This window comes from Eumetopias jubatus, unplaced genomic scaffold (genome assembly GCF_037043125.1).
Source record: "Eumetopias jubatus isolate StellerSeaLion01/CBP00866 unplaced genomic scaffold, mEumJub1_p1.0 scaffold_10, whole genome shotgun sequence".
Classification (NCBI taxonomy): domain Eukaryota; kingdom Metazoa; phylum Chordata; class Mammalia; order Carnivora; family Otariidae; genus Eumetopias; species Eumetopias jubatus.
In genome coordinates this window covers 49,192,308-49,207,507 of record NW_028274816.1, presented here as the reverse complement: position 1 = coordinate 49,207,507, position 15,200 = coordinate 49,192,308, and the positions used below count along the sequence as shown (strand labels likewise).

Genomic DNA, 15,200 nt, shown 5'->3' with positions numbered 1-15,200 from the left:
AGGACCTAATTGACATTTATGAAACATTTGACCCAACAGCAGCAGAAAACATATTCTTTTCAAATGTTCATGGAGCATATAATGAGATATACCAAATGCATGGCCATAAAATAAACCTCAAAATATTTAAAAGAATTGAAATCACATGGAGAATATTCTCTGACCGCAATGGAATCAAACTAGAAATTTATAACAGAAAACAGGAAAGTCTCCAAACACTTAGAAACTAAACACTCTTCTAAATAAACTGTGGGTCAAAGAGGAAACCTTAAGGGAAATTAGAAAATTACATTAAGTTGAATGAAAATAGAAAATATCAAAATTCATGGCACACAGCTGAAACAGTGCTATGGGAAACTGTTTGGCAATAAAGGAATACATTAGAAAAGAAGAAGAATCCCAAATGAATAAAATAAGCTCCCACCTCAAGAACCTAGGAAAAAAAGAGCAATATACACACAAAGCAAGAAGGAAGAAAATTTAAAAATGAACTTTGACCTAATTGTCAAACCTATTATGAAGATCAATTCAAAATGGATCACAGACTTAAACATTAAAACTATAAAACTTGTAGGAAGAAACATAGGAGAAAATCTTTAGGATTGAGGGCTGAGTTCTTAGACCTGATACCAGAAGCATAATCCATACAAGGAAAAACTGAAAAACTGGACTTCATTAAAAGTAAAGTCTTTGGTCTGTGAAAGTCCACATTAAGAGGATAAACAGACAAGGTACATCCAGAAGAAAATATTTATAAATCACATATACAACAGAGGAATAGTATGTAGAATGACTATGTTAATTAGCTTGATTGTGGTGACATTTCACAATGTATGCATATATCAAACCAAGTTGTGTTCCTTAAATATATACAATTTTAATGTTCAATTTTACCTCAGTGAAAATTGGTGGGGGATAGAATGAAAAGGTCTAACATAACTCTCATTGGAGTGTCAAAAGGAAAAAAAAAAAAGAATGGAGAAAAGATAGTATGTAAAAAGATAATGAATGCAAAGTTTCCAGAATTGAAGAAAACGGAACCCACAAATCCAGGAAGTACAATATATCCCAGGTGGGATGAATGAAACAAAAAAAGGTCCGTGATTAAACATATTAAAACAACAACAACACAACTTGAGAATACAAAAGATTAAATTAAAAGCACCTAAACTAGGGGTCCCTGGGTGGCTTAGTCAGTTAAGTGGCTGACTCTTGATTTCAGCTCAGATCATGGTATCATGATCCTGGGATTGAGCCCCACATTGGGCTCTGTGCTCAGCAGGAAGTCTGCTTGAGGATTCTCCCTTTCCCTCTGGCCCTCCCCCTATTCCCACACATGTGCTCTCTCAAATAAATGAATCTTGAAAAAAAAAGTCAGGGGCACCTGGGTGGCTCAGTCAGTTAAATGACTGACTCTTGATTTTGGCTCAGGTCATGATCTCAGAGTTGTGGGATTGAGCCTCGCTTCAGGCTCCCCACTCAGTGTGGAGTTTGCTTGAGATTCTTTCCCTCCCACTCTAGAGCCTCCACCCCTGGTGTTACGGTGCGCGCTCTCTCTCTGAAATAAATAAATAAAATCTTTAAAGTGTACAGTTCAGTGATTTTTAGTATATTCACAGAGTTGTATAGCAATTACCATAATTTTAGACGCCTGGGTGGCTCAGTGGGTTAAGCGACTGCCTTTGGCTCAGGTCATGATCCCGGGGTCCTGGGATTGAGTCCTGCATTGGGCTCCCCATGCTCTGTGGGGAATCTGCATCTCCCTCTGCCTCTGCCTGCCACTCCTCCTGCTTGCGTGCATGCTCTCTCTGTCAAATAAATAAATAAAATCTAAAAAAAAAACAATTACCACAATTTTAAAACATTTTAATCATATCCCCCAAAGAAACCCTAAATTCATTAGTACTCCCCATTGCCCCCCAAATCCTTCTTCCCTAGGCAACCACTGTTTTTCTATCTGTCTCTATGGACTTACCATTTGACAATTCCAATATAAACTGAATTATGTAATAGTTGGTCTTCTGTGACTGTCTTTTTCATTTAGCATGTTTTCATCTATGTTGTAACATGTATCAGTACTTCATTCCTTTTTATTGCCAAGTAATAGTCCATTATATGGATATAACACATTTTTTCCATCTAGTAATGAGCATTTGAGCTGTTTCTACTTTTAGCTGTTACAAATAATGTTGCTGTGAACATTCATGGACAAGTTTTTGCATGGACCTATGATTTTATTTTTTTTGAGTATCTACTTAGAGTTTAATCACTGGGTTATATGGTAACTCTATGTTTGACCTTTTGAGGAACTGGCAAACTATTTTCCAGAGCAGCTACACCTTTTTACATTTCTACCAGTAATGGAAGAGGGTTCCAGTTTCTCCACATCCTCACCAATACTTGTCTTTTTCACTGTAACATTCCCATTGTGTGTCAAGTGGTATTTCATTGAGATTTGGTTGTATCCCCCTGATGGCTAATGATGTTCATGTACTGGTTGGCCAGTTTTATATCTTTTGAGGAAATAACTAATCAGCTCCTTTGCCTGTTTTTTTTATTACTGGATTGTCTTTTTTATTGAATTGTAACAATTTTTTATGTATTCTAGATAAAAATTTCTCATCAGATAGATGATGTGCAAAATTTCTTTTCCACTTGATGGGTGGCCTTTCTACTTTCTTCATGATGTCCTTCAAGCAGAAAGGTTTTTAATTTCGATTATGTTCAATAATGCATAATGGAGTTACCTTAGTCTTTGGGGGCTGCTATAGCAAAAAATCAAAACTGAGTGGCTTATAAACAACAGAATTTACTACTCACAGTACTGGAAGCTGGAAGTTCAAGATCAGGGTGCCAGTATGGTCAGGTTCTGATGAAGGTCCTCTTCCAGGTTCATGCTGTGAACCTCTTGCTGTGTCGTTCCATGGTAGAGGGGTTCCCAGGCTAAGGCTAGATTGGTAAATTCAAACCAAAAAGAGCAGGGATTTGATAAGCTCTACAAAAGTCTTAGGGAGAAAAGAATAAACTAAACCAAAAGTTAGCAGATGAAAATAATAAAGATTAGAAGGGGAAACAATTAAATAGAGACTAGAAAAACAATAGAAAAGATCAACAAAACTAAAAACTGATTAGAAAAAAAAAACACCTTTTTTTGACAAACCTTTAGCCAGACTAAAAAAGAAGACTGAAAATTATAAAGGAAAGAGGAGACATTACAGCTGATGCCACAGAAATATAAAGGATCGTAACAGACTACTGTGAACAATTGTATGCCAATAAATGGAATAACCTAAAATGGACAAAGCCCTAGAAACATATAACCTACAAAGACTGAACCATGAGGAAAGAGAGTATCTGAACAGGCCAATAATTAGAGATTGAATCAGTGATCAAAACCTTTCCAACAAAGAAAAGCCCAGGACAAGATGGCTTCACTAGTGAGTTCTACCAAACACTGAAAGGAGAATTAATGCCATTCTCAAACTCTTCCAAAAAATTGAAAAGGAAGGAAAACTTCCAAACTCCTTCTATGAGGCCAGCATTACCCTAATACCAAACTCTGACAAAGACAGAAGAAAGACAACAAACCAATCAATATCCCTGATGAACACAGATAAAAAATCTTCAGCAAAATATTTGCAAATCAAATTCAACAGCACATAAAAAAGATCACACACTATGATCAAGTGGCATTTGTCCCTAGGATGCAAGGATGGTTCAACATACACAAATCAATAAACATGATACACCCCATTAACAGGATGAAGGATAAAAATCATGATCAACTCAATAGATTAAAAAAAAAAACATTTAACAAAAATTCAACACCCTTTCATGATAAAAATTCTCAACATATTAGGTATAGAAGGCATATTCCTCAACATAACAAAGGCCACATATGACAAGTCCACAGCTAATATACTCCATGATGAAAAGCTAAAAGGTTTTCCTCTAAGATTAGGAACAAGACAAGGATGCCCACTCTTGCTACTTTCTATTTAACATAGTAATGGGAGTCCTAGCCAGAACAATTAGGCATAAAATGAAATAAAAAGCATCCAAACCTGAAAGGAAGACATAAAATTATCTTTCTGTGCAGACAACACAATATTATATATTGAAAACCCTATAGACGCCACCAAAAAACTATTAGAAATAACGAACAAATTCAGTAAAGTTGCAGGATACAAATCAACATACAAAAATTAATCATGTTTCCATACACTAACAATCAACTACTGGAGAAAGAAATTAAGAAACAATCACATTTACAATAATCCCCAAAGCATTATTACCTTCTAACATACTAGAAAATTTACTTAATATGTTTGCTTTTCATTTTGTTTTTCCTCCAAAAAGAACATAGGTATCATATGGGTTGGAATTTTCTGTGCCTTTTTCTCTTGATTCTGGTACTTGGAACAGTGCCTAACACATAACAAGCTCTCAATAAATATGTTTTTTTTCCAATAAATATGTTAAGTGAATAACTGACTGAATCAATTGCTGGTTACACAGGTAGCTTCTATTATTCACAGTTGAACTTCATGTTTTCCCAAGATTAAAAAAATTCATATATATAAACCAGGTTAGGACAGGCCTAATTTTTTTTTTTTAAGATTTTATTTGAGAGAGAGAGAGCACATGATAGGGGGGAGGGTCAGAGGGAGAAGCAGACTCCCTGCTGAGCAGGGAGCCCAATGCAGGACTCAACCCAGGGACTCCAGCATCACGACCTGAGCCAAAGGCTGTTGCTTAACCAACTGAGCCACCCAGGTGCCCAAGACAGGCCTAATTTTGTTGCTCTTACACCTTTACTCCCTCCAGTTACCTCCTCGCCATTCCCACATTTAACTTTATCCTGGGCTATTCAAAATGTGTTCTAGGAGTACAAGGAAAGTTTACACCCTGGGCTGGGGCCTCAGACCCTCAATGCAGGCAGGCAGGCTGGTTGTTTCTATGGCTGAAGCAGCACTGCCACTAGAGGGTATCTGTTGGGCCTGGTCAAGTGGAAAGAAGTTCACATTAGAGCCAGAGGGAAGCCCCAAGAGGAGAGTGTGGGAAGATGCAGGGAATGTCCACAGGGGCGGCCAAAAATCAGACACAGGCTGGGGAGCCAAGCTTGCAGATGTGATGGTTGAGGAACTGAAACTGACTTCAGAAACAGTAATTAGGCCAGTGGAGAGAGGAGCGCTGGTATTAGCTGGAAAGGGGGTCTGTGGAAAGGAGATAGGGAATCCACACAGGTGTAGGTGACTCCATTCTGTATAGTTTAGGATACGAGAGAAGGATTGAAGTGCTGGGAGCAACAGGGAAGATGGAATTGGAATCTGCTGCAGTTGTGACTAAGGCATTGAGGTGCAGAGGACCTCCTTCCTCCCCAAGCAGAGGGCACCCCCAGATGGGCTTGAATGTGAAGGGTGGAAGACACACAGTAGCACTTGTAGGAGAGGGTGAGTCAGGAGTTGAGCTTCTCATTTCACAGTCCATACCTGATGTGGGGAAGGAATCAGGGAGGGAAGGGTTTGGGGGCCCAGCAGACAGGGCCAGCTATGTCAGTGTCTGAATAATGGGGTGGGAGCACGGGTCAGCAAGGTCAATGGGCTGAGGGCAGTAAGTGTGATGAGGTGCCTGGCAGGGGCTCTGACAATAAGGAGAAGATGTGATCTGGTGAGCTGCCTTCTTCTGGGACAAACGACCCATAGAGGTAGCCACTCCAGCAGATTCCAGAATGGCCAGTGAGCCTGCTGCTTTTTGCATCTCTTCTCTGTGGGTCAATGCTGAGGGCTAGAGCGGAAGCTGATAGAGAACAGTCCTTGCAACAGGCAGGGGAAGGAAAGGGATGGCTGTGAGGCACTGCAGTCCGAGATAGCCTCAGCCTTAGTCCCCAGGACATCTTTGATGCAATGACACACTGCCTCCTTCTCCAAGGCCCCCAGCTAGGGGACGGGGTTGCCATATTCAGAGGCTCCCCTCATTTAAAGATCTTCTAAAGCTGTGTGTCCTTTCTTTTGAGCCTCACGCTTGGCAGCCATTACTTCCTCCAGCTAAAGCCTGATTTACTTAGTTAGTGTTACATTATTTTCATTTTCTAGACTTATAGTTAAGAAATTTATTTTTTTCCCAAAGGGAAAGAGCTGGGTTTGAAACCCCCTGGGTCCGCAAATGCTCACCTTCACCACCTTCGGCACACTGAAGTCTTGGTCTAAACCCTGCTCACTGTGGAAGCACTGATCCTACAAGAACCACTGCTTTCCTTGCCAGGTATCCTGGACTTCCTCCTTCCAGTCCCCATGGGGCAAAAGGCTCTGCCCCAGGAGGGCATCTAGCCTGTCTGCAAGGGTCTCAAACATCCTGGGAGGGTTCCAACTTGGCAGGACCAGAGTACTCCTAGAATAAATCCTCTCCACTTCTGCTAAGAAGAGGGCATTGTCCAGGGCTTTCTCCAAAAGACTAAAAGACTGGAGTGGGGGAAGGAAATGATTTTAACATGTAGCTAGAATTGAGAATCATTGGACTTGGGAGATGGGCAGAGCACAGGTGCCCAGTTGCAGATGAGGAACATGTTTAGACTTACACATTATGTCTAACCATGATCTTTAGTTGTGGTCCCTGGTACATGGATCGATCATAAGCTAAAGACAAGAATTACAGTTTTTTTCTTTTTACCTTTTAATATAGAAATAATGCAAACATTCACAAAAATAGAGGCAAAAGATTAACCAATCACCATGTATTCATTATCCAGATTTAAGTTATCAATATTTTGCCAAGTTTGCCTTAAGAAAAGTTATAAAAAACTAGGAAATAAGGAAACATTACTGTGTCATCCTGTGTGACTCTTCAAAGTCATACTAGAGCATAGTCTGAATGTCCACCCAAGGTCTAATAAGCCATGCTTGAAAAGAGTTTTCTAAACTCAGCACCATTTATATTTTGGGCCAGATAATTCTTTGTTGTGGAAGATTGTCCTCTGTATTATAGAATGGTTGGAAGCATCCCTGGCTTCTACCTACCATGTGCCAGTGGCATTCTGTCCATTCTCTCCCAACCCCCACCCCCAAGGATCATTGTCTCCAGACATTGCCAAATGTCCCCTGGGGATTAGAACTGCACCAGTTTGAGATCCCTCTACTCTAGTGGAATGCACATTTGATTGGCTTTTTACTACTAATTAGGATCTGGACTGTATAGATAGATACTAACTTGCAGACAACTGATGTATTTCATATATTTGTCTATTAGAGATACAACTTGATTCCCTGCAGAAAAGATAACCTTAAAGGTTTGGTTTGATTGCCCTGTAGGACATTAAATAGTTTTGTGTCTAATTTTGCAATCTTACTCCAAGATTCTTTTTTCCATTGAGTTGGCTCTAGCGGAGCCATAATTGCTTCATCATGCAGGACAAGAGGAAAATGCTAATAACCCTCTCTGATTTGAAAGAACAATCTCATAAGTTTAAGAACTTCTTTAACAGGGCGGCTGGGTGGCTCAGTTGGTTAAGCGACTGCCTTCAGCTCAGGTCGTGATCCTGGAGTCCCAGGATCGAGTCCCACATCGGGCTCCCTGCTCGGCAGGGAGTCTGCTTCTCCCTCTGACCCTCTTCCCTCTCAAGCTCTCTATCTCCCATTCTCTCTCTCTCAAATAAATAAATACAATCTTTAAAAAAAAAAAAAAGAACTTCTTTAAGAAATCTAAAGACATCAGGGGCGCCTGGGTGGCTCAGTTGGTTGAGCATCTAACTCTTGATTTAGGCTCAGGTCATGATCTCGGGGTTGTGAGCTCGAGCCCTGTGTTGGACTCTGCACTCAGTGTGGAGCCTGTTTGGGATTCTCTCTCCCTCTCCCTCTGCCCCTCTCCCTACCCACCTCTCTCTCAAAAATAAATAAATCGTTAAAAATAAAAAAGAAATCCAAAGACATCAGTTACAGCATTTTTACCACAGCATGTTACCTATTGCTGCATAACAAATTACTCCCAAACTCAACAGCTTAAAACAAACATTTAGTATCTCACACAATTTCTGAAAAGTCAAGGATCTGGGAACTGGTGGCTGGAGTTCTGAGTCTCTCATGCAGTTGCAGTTTAATCTACTGGCATGGGCTACAGTCATCTCAAGGTTTGACCAGGGCTGTAAGCTCTGCTTCTAAGATGACCCACTTGGATAGGGGAAGGCATCAGTTCCTCCCTGGCTGTTGGCAGATCTTAGTTCCTTACTGCATGGGCCTCTACAAAGGCTGTCTCAGCGTCCTCTTGACAGGGCAACTAACTTCTCCAAGAGTAAATTATTTGAGAGAGAGTGCACCTTGAAGACAGAAGCTGAGTATCATTTATAACTTAATCTTAGCAGTAATGTACCATCACCTCTACTTTATTTTATCAGCCTCACAGACCAGCCCGGGTCCAGTGTGTAAGGGACTACACAAGGGTGTGTAATACCAAGAGGTAGGAATCGTTGGTAGCCATTTTGGAGGTCAGCTGTTATATCAGTTAGTACGATGACCGATTGGAATTATGGTTTTTTAAAAAGCAATCTTCGTAAGAAAGGTAACCATTCCTAGAAAATGTTCCCATGCCTATGATGTGCAGAGCACTGCTTTAGGTGGTATGAAATGAATGTCGTCAGTATGATGCAGGCAGGCTGGGTCTGAGGACCCAGAGGAGGGTCCCACAGGACCAGCCAGGAGGGTCCTTGGCTTTGTGCAGGATAGTAATCAAATGAGAGCTGGTGAAAGTGAAAACAGAGTTTACTGAATAGTGTGAGTGACAAACACAGAACAGCAGATGGAGTGTCTGGGAGACTCGGAAAGGAAAGGAGAATGAGTCTCGTCATCGCTTAGGATTAAGGGTTTATATTGGAAAGGGGTTTAGGGTACCTGTTCCTTCAGGGATCCAGGGTAGGGTCCAAACAAAGGCAAGTGTCAGATGAACACAAGGTGTTATTCTGTAAATCACCAGAGATAGGGGGTGTTGATGCCAGCATCAGCCAAGGTTTGTTTGACGCTATGTCCTGGAACATATTTGGGATCTGACTCTCCCTGGATGTTATCAGGTGTTTGGGGCCTAGGACAAAACTCAGAGAATGATTAACTTTCTTGCTTACCCCTTGAAGTGGGAACATGGCTTCTATGGCTTATTCAGAGGCAAAGTATAGAACACAAGTAAATGGTGCCTAACAGAAACTCTGCCTACAGTTCCTACAGACTCTGCCTGAGACCTTACCTATGAGGCAGGCTAGAAGTGCTTTAATGTCCTTGCTATAGCACCCAACAGTGAGGAACAAGAGACGATGTACAAATATCTCAGCTTCAGCAGCCCTTGAATAGGACAATTTGTATCTACACTATCTTCCAGAGTTCCCCATTGGACGGAGCCCCCATTGCTCACAGTGACAACCTCCTCATTGATACTCTGTCTTGGGTTCCATTCCTCCATTGTCACTTGCCTATCTTCCACCTGCCCAATAAATTGCCCACACTCACATCCTTGTCTCAGGTCAGTGATGTGGGAAACAAAGGCAAAAGAAAAATTATTAAATTTCCTCACTACTTACAGGCCATTCACAAGTCCTTGAAACAGGCAGAGTAACCTTCCTCTAGGAACTCAGCTGCCTCCATGTGGACACTTTGCTAAGGGAAAAGGCAATCTTAGCCCAACCCCCAGGACCCTGTAAGTCTACTTTAATGTTTAAAAAATTCCTTTGGAAACTTCCTTTATCTCTACCACCCCCCCTTAAGATATATGTTGGCCATCATCCCCGAGCATATGACCTACTGATATACACCTGACGGGCCTCATGACTCAGGTTTTATTAGACAGTAATAAATGACCCTTTCCCAACAATAGCTAGCCCCCCCAAGGTCCTGGAGACCTTGCTTCCAAAATTCCTTAGAGACTTAACGCTATCCCTAACACCCGCCCAGCTTGAAAGTATATAATGGGCCACTCCTCATGACCCCAGTGCCGCTCTTTCTGCCCACGGGTCCTGTCCCTTTTCTTTAATAAAATCACCTTTTTGCACCAAAAGACGTCTAAGAATTCTTTCTTGGCTGTTGGCTTCGAACTCTAGCATCTTTCCTACATCAGTCAGCATCTGGGGCAAGCCACCCTTAGAAAGAAAACCACAAGCCTAAACTGGTGTCACTTAACCAAGCCACCAAACCAGGGCTTAATAATACCTAACCTAACTGCAGTTTCAACCTCCCCTAGAAATGTAAGTCTTGGGGCGCCTGGGTGGCTCAGTAGGTTAAGCATCTGCCTTCAGCTCAGGAGGTGATCCCAGGATTCTGGGATCAAGCCCCACATCAGGCTCCCCTCTCAGCAGGGAACCTGCTTCTCCCTCGCCCTCTGCTGCTGCCCCTGCTTGTATTCTCTCTCTCAAATAATTAAATTAAAAAAATCTAAAAAAAAAATAAGTCTTAACCAGTCAGTCAGGAATTTTCTGATTAGCACCAATGAGGCAAACTGTTACTTGGGGCTTTCTCCATCCCCCCAAAATGAGATTATGTTAATTAGGGATTAGGTCATCAGGGACCACAGCGAGAAATTAAAACAAATAAACTATCTTGTTTCTTCCAGCGTGTTTGTTGTTCAGCTTCAGGAGTCCTTGAGAACTGCCCTGTTCCTGGAAGCCCACCAAAGTCACTCAACCAAGCAGATGTCTGGGAACAAAGAAAATCATAAATGTTCCTGGGAAATTGCAGAGTTAAGCAAACCTCTGTTAAGTCATGCTTAAATGATTACAAAGGTTTTACTAAGTTCCTGTGACCACTTCCTAATTGCAAGAATAAACCCACGAAAAGGTTGCCAGCTGGCAGTATGACTTGGTCCTGCAATTTGTATTAGAGACAGAACTTTGTGGACTATTTCCTTACTAGCTGCAAGTAGTAAAAACCATTTGCTCAAACCAAAAGACATGGGCTAATCTTTTGGCTGATGCACCCCAAGCCAGGAACCCTTTGTGTTCAGTAAAAAAACTTGGTGACCCATATGGGTCAGTTATCCACCTAATAAGACACCTGCTCTTCCACCTAAGGGAAAGTGACCTTGCCTGGAACAATCTTTTCTTTTGCTAATAACTTTCTTGCCATTCCTCACCCCTTCCTCCTATAAAAACCTTCCATTTTGTACAACTCCGAGGAGGCATTCCTTTTGACTTGCTAGATAGGATGTTGCCTGATTCATGAATTGTTTAATAAAGCCAACTAGATATTCAAATTTACCCGGATGAATTTCATTTTGTAATACTACTTAAGACAAAGTCCCTGTACACCTGCCCCAGCCTTAACACAGAACAGGGAATTATGTCTCTCTTAATTTTTTAAATTTCATGTTGAATCTCTCAAATCAGCATCAACAACATAGAGCGCTAAAACTCTTAATTATCATTTATTTAAAATAGTTGAGGGGCGGTTCAGAGGGTTAAGCTTATGCCTTGGGCCCAGGTCACGATCCCAGCGTCCTGGGATCCAGCCCCAGGGAGCCCGCTTCTCCCTCTCCCTCTACTGTTCCCCCAGCTTGTGCTCTTTCGTACTGTCAAATAAATAAATAAAATCTTTAAAAAAAAATAGTAGTCCCTGCTTTCAAAAATTTTCTTTTCAATAACAGCTAATAACTTCGTACTCGCCGTAGGAAGCCATGGCTCCGCCCTCTCCGGAGTTCTCACCCCTTCTTCTGGTGGCCTCATGCTCCCCAAGGGAAGAGCGTCTCTCCGGGGTTCTCCAGCTGTTCCAGGAAAAGTTTCACCTTGCTTTGGGGAGCTCCTGCTATGAGATGCCCCCCCCCACCCCCCACTGCACATAAACTGTATAAATGTACGTGGCCATCTTACCTCAGCGCCTGCGCTGCTGGAGACAAAGAAAGTTCAGTTTGGAGGTCAGGGTGCCTCCATATTGAACACAGGAGGTTTGGGCTCCTGAGAAGTTAAAAACAGCAGGGACGTCAGTGTTTACGGACCCAGGAGCACTTGCTTCTCCCAGCCCTAAAAGAGCTTAACCCTTTGGTCTAACAAAGGGCCTAATCACCGCTGTACGGCTCAGATTTAAACATGGCCACCCCCAACGAGATGTCGAGAGGGCGCAGCCATTATACCTCCAGTTAAAGTTCAGAAACCCAGAATCCTGCGCGTTGGAAGGTTGCCAGGTGGCGGCCGACAGCCTCAAAGTCGCGACTGAGTCTGCGCACTGGCCAGTTGGGCTGGGAAGCGATTATACTGCGACGAGGCGCCGTGGTCAGCCGATCAATTTCGGGTTATGGGCGCGGATCCAGGAAAAATGGGAAAGGTCAGTGTGAGAAACAGTCAAGATTAAAGACCTCTGTAGGATAGTGATCGGACGACTACGGTGGCCCGACTGGGTCAGTCATGGGTGCCTGTAAGGGTCAGAGACAGGGTACTGAAGGGGTTAAGTGATTGGACGTGGGAGCCTCGTGGGGGGTCTGTGGAGGTTTGTGGGAGTCGGTGGCAGTGTCTGTGAAGATGGATTGGGAGTATTTGGGAATCAATAAATGAGGGTTCTCGATTTCTTGATTGACAGAGTGAGTGGTGATCAGTTCATAGTGGTCTTCAGAGGTCTGGTGCCAAGTGGGGTGCTTCACAAACACTGATTTGAGCAGCATTAGAGCTCAATGTTGGAAGCCTGAGAGGGTCAGTGATTGGAGGTTCTAAGTTCTGTTTGGGTACCTGGAAGTGATGATTGTGGAAACTTTGAGGTTAAGTGATGGGAGGGGTTAATGGGGACCAGTGTTTAGAGAAATGCTTTAGGCCATCAGTGATTGAGACTTCCTTTAGATCATGGTTGGGAGGAGCAATCTGAGGGTATTAGTAATTGGACTTATGTAGATCAGGGAATGGTGAACACAGGGATCAATGGGGGTCAGTGATTGGGACTGTCAGTAATTGTGGGGGGAGGTGGGACTGTGGGAGTCAGCGATTGATAGTCACTCATTGGGATATCATTGGAGATCAGTGTGGGTTCGTGATTAGGGATCTATGTAATTCACTGTTGGGCAATCAGAAGGTATCAGTGAGCCTTGTAGTCACCGACTAGCAGTCTTTGATGGTCATGTTTGGACATACAGGGATATCAGTGACTACAAGAACGTTTGTTGTAGATTGGGGCACTATATATGTCCATGAGTAGGAAGCTTAATGGGTGATGAGAAGGATTGTGAAATTTAGAGGTTGGGGATGGAGAGTTAAGGATTTGAGGCTGCAACCCTGCATGATGGGAGCACACTTCACCCTTGTAACACTCTCCAGCTGATGGAACAGTCAGTTCAGTTCAGTCTAGTCCCTCTGCAAAAGCCCACATCAAAACTCTTTGAAACCTTCTTCCCCTTTAATTGTTCCCCACATTAATGAAAGTGCTTTGAAAAGACCCAAGTGTTAAACTTACCTGAAGTACCAGGTTATTAAAAAGGTGGCTTCTATTGCTTTTGCCGAGGATTTAGTGCATTATTTCTTTTTAATGTTTCTTTTAAGGCCCTTTCTGGCAACGGTAATGATGTATCCATCTGTGACAACATCCCAAGGGTGAGTCTGGTTTCTGGAAATCTAGTCTGACCCCATGGCAGCTAGGATGGATGTGACTTTGCCTGTGGTTAGAAAACAAAGAACTTACTGAGTAAGTATCTAAACTGATAATTGTAAAAGATTTGGTCAAAGGAACACTTTGAGGTTGTTTGGAAAATACTTTTATCTTTTAACTTAAAAATAATGTTCTCACCACACTCATACAAAAAGTAATTGTGTGAGGTGATGGAAGTGTTAACTAACCCTATTGTGGTAATTATTTTGAAATATATATATATATATATATATATATATCAAATCATGGTATTGTACACCTTAAATTTTATATGTCACATACCTCAATAAGGTATGTCACATACTTCAATATGGCTGGGGAAAAAAAGAAAAATAAATTATTTAAAGAAAAGAAACTAGATGTGGAAGTTACTGTGTTCTAAGAATCTTTTTGCCTTGTTTTGTATTTTTTTAGGCATGACACGTTTGACCTCCTTGAATCTGTTCCTTGTAATATCCTGGTAGAATAATTCAATAAAGATAAAACCACAGAAACAAAACTTAAAGCTACTTTTAGAAACTGCTCTTCACTGAAATTAAAGTCAAACTACTAGTAATTAAGATGGGCTGAGACAAGATTACAAATAAAACGGAAATAAGATTTTGACCATTAGCTTAATGAAAGGGTGAAATGCCAAAACAATATTTTGTTGTTTTAAAATATTATATTTGATCCTTATGTAGTCCCCAGACAAAGCACAGTAACTATAACATCTTCTGAAACAAAGGAAGCTGAGAGGTAAGGCAGGTAAATACCTTTCAGAAGCCATACACATCAAGCTTTAGTTTTTAGAGCAGATAGCCTCTGTTTTCAGTTGCACAGAATCAAAAACATGTGGTTGCTTTGGTGCAGAAGTCATGAGCTTGGATGAGGTAGGAGTTAAGGGCATTTTCTTTTACTTGTGGCTGTTTTCCTTCGTCACCTATGGTGTGTTCAGTGCCAGGTTTGGGAACAAGTAATTTTTCTTTTTAAAATTTTTAACATTAGCCTTTCACTGAGATATAAGATACATACAGAGATATACATAAATATGCAGCTCAGTGAATTGTCACAAAAGGAACACCCTTGGGTAATGAACTCAGATCAGAAAACAGAACATTGTAGCACCCTGGAAGCCTCCATGATATGCCTTCCCTGTTACCACCCTGCCAGGGGGAACCATTCTCCCAGCTTCTAACATCACTGATTAATTTTGCCTGTTTTTGAACTCTTATAGATGGAACTTTCATACCTGGGGTAGGAAGAGGGAGACATGTGGCTGTGCATGAAAGTTTTTTAAGTTTGCATCCAGATTATTTCATTTTATTTGTACAACAAACATTTTTCCAGGTCATTAAATATTCTTTTTTAAAAACTGAGGTATAACATACATACAGTCAAGTATGCTTATCTTAAGTGTACAGCTCTGTGAATTTCTACGTTGTGGAAAATCATGTAAATACAACCAAGATTAAGATAGACACCGGGGCGCCTGGGTGGCTCAGTTGGTTGGGCGTCTGCCTTCGGCTCGGGTCATGGTCCCGGGGTCCTGGGATCGAGCCCTGCATCAGGCTCCCTGCTCGGCAGGGGGGCCTGCTTCTCCCTCTCCCACTCCCCCTGCTTGTATTCCCT

General features: G+C 41.8%; 1 protein-coding gene and 1 long non-coding RNA gene across 9 annotated transcripts in view; one reads left to right on the top strand and one right to left on the bottom strand.

Moving 5' to 3' along the window:
* Window positions 1–169: 169 nt before the first annotated feature.
* LOC114198988 (uncharacterized) lies at window positions 170–12,907 on the bottom strand. Of its 8 annotated transcripts, none has more exons than XR_015769374.1 (6): window positions 12,094–12,907; window positions 11,834–11,917; window positions 11,626–11,727; window positions 8,880–10,664; window positions 2,821–2,949; window positions 170–1,808 (listed from the first exon to the last, which is right to left on the bottom strand). It is a non-coding gene; the product is annotated as an uncharacterized LOC114198988 (long non-coding RNA). The 8 variants fall into 8 exon arrangements; XR_015769376.1 differs by lacking the exon at window positions 12,094–12,907 and having other exon boundaries at window positions 8,880–9,066; window positions 9,557–10,664; window positions 11,834–12,087; XR_015769378.1 differs by lacking the exon at window positions 12,094–12,907 and having other exon boundaries at window positions 8,880–8,947; window positions 9,557–10,664; window positions 11,834–12,087.
* The window catches only part of ZNF793 (zinc finger protein 793), an 18,365-nt gene continuing 15,363 nt past the window's right edge, over window positions 12,199–15,200 (top strand). The window contains exons 1-2 of the mRNA XM_028090704.1: window positions 12,199–12,284; window positions 13,484–13,625. The gene's annotated coding sequence lies outside the window, so the exon portion shown is untranslated. The remainder of the gene's footprint in view (window positions 12,285–13,483; window positions 13,626–15,200) is intronic.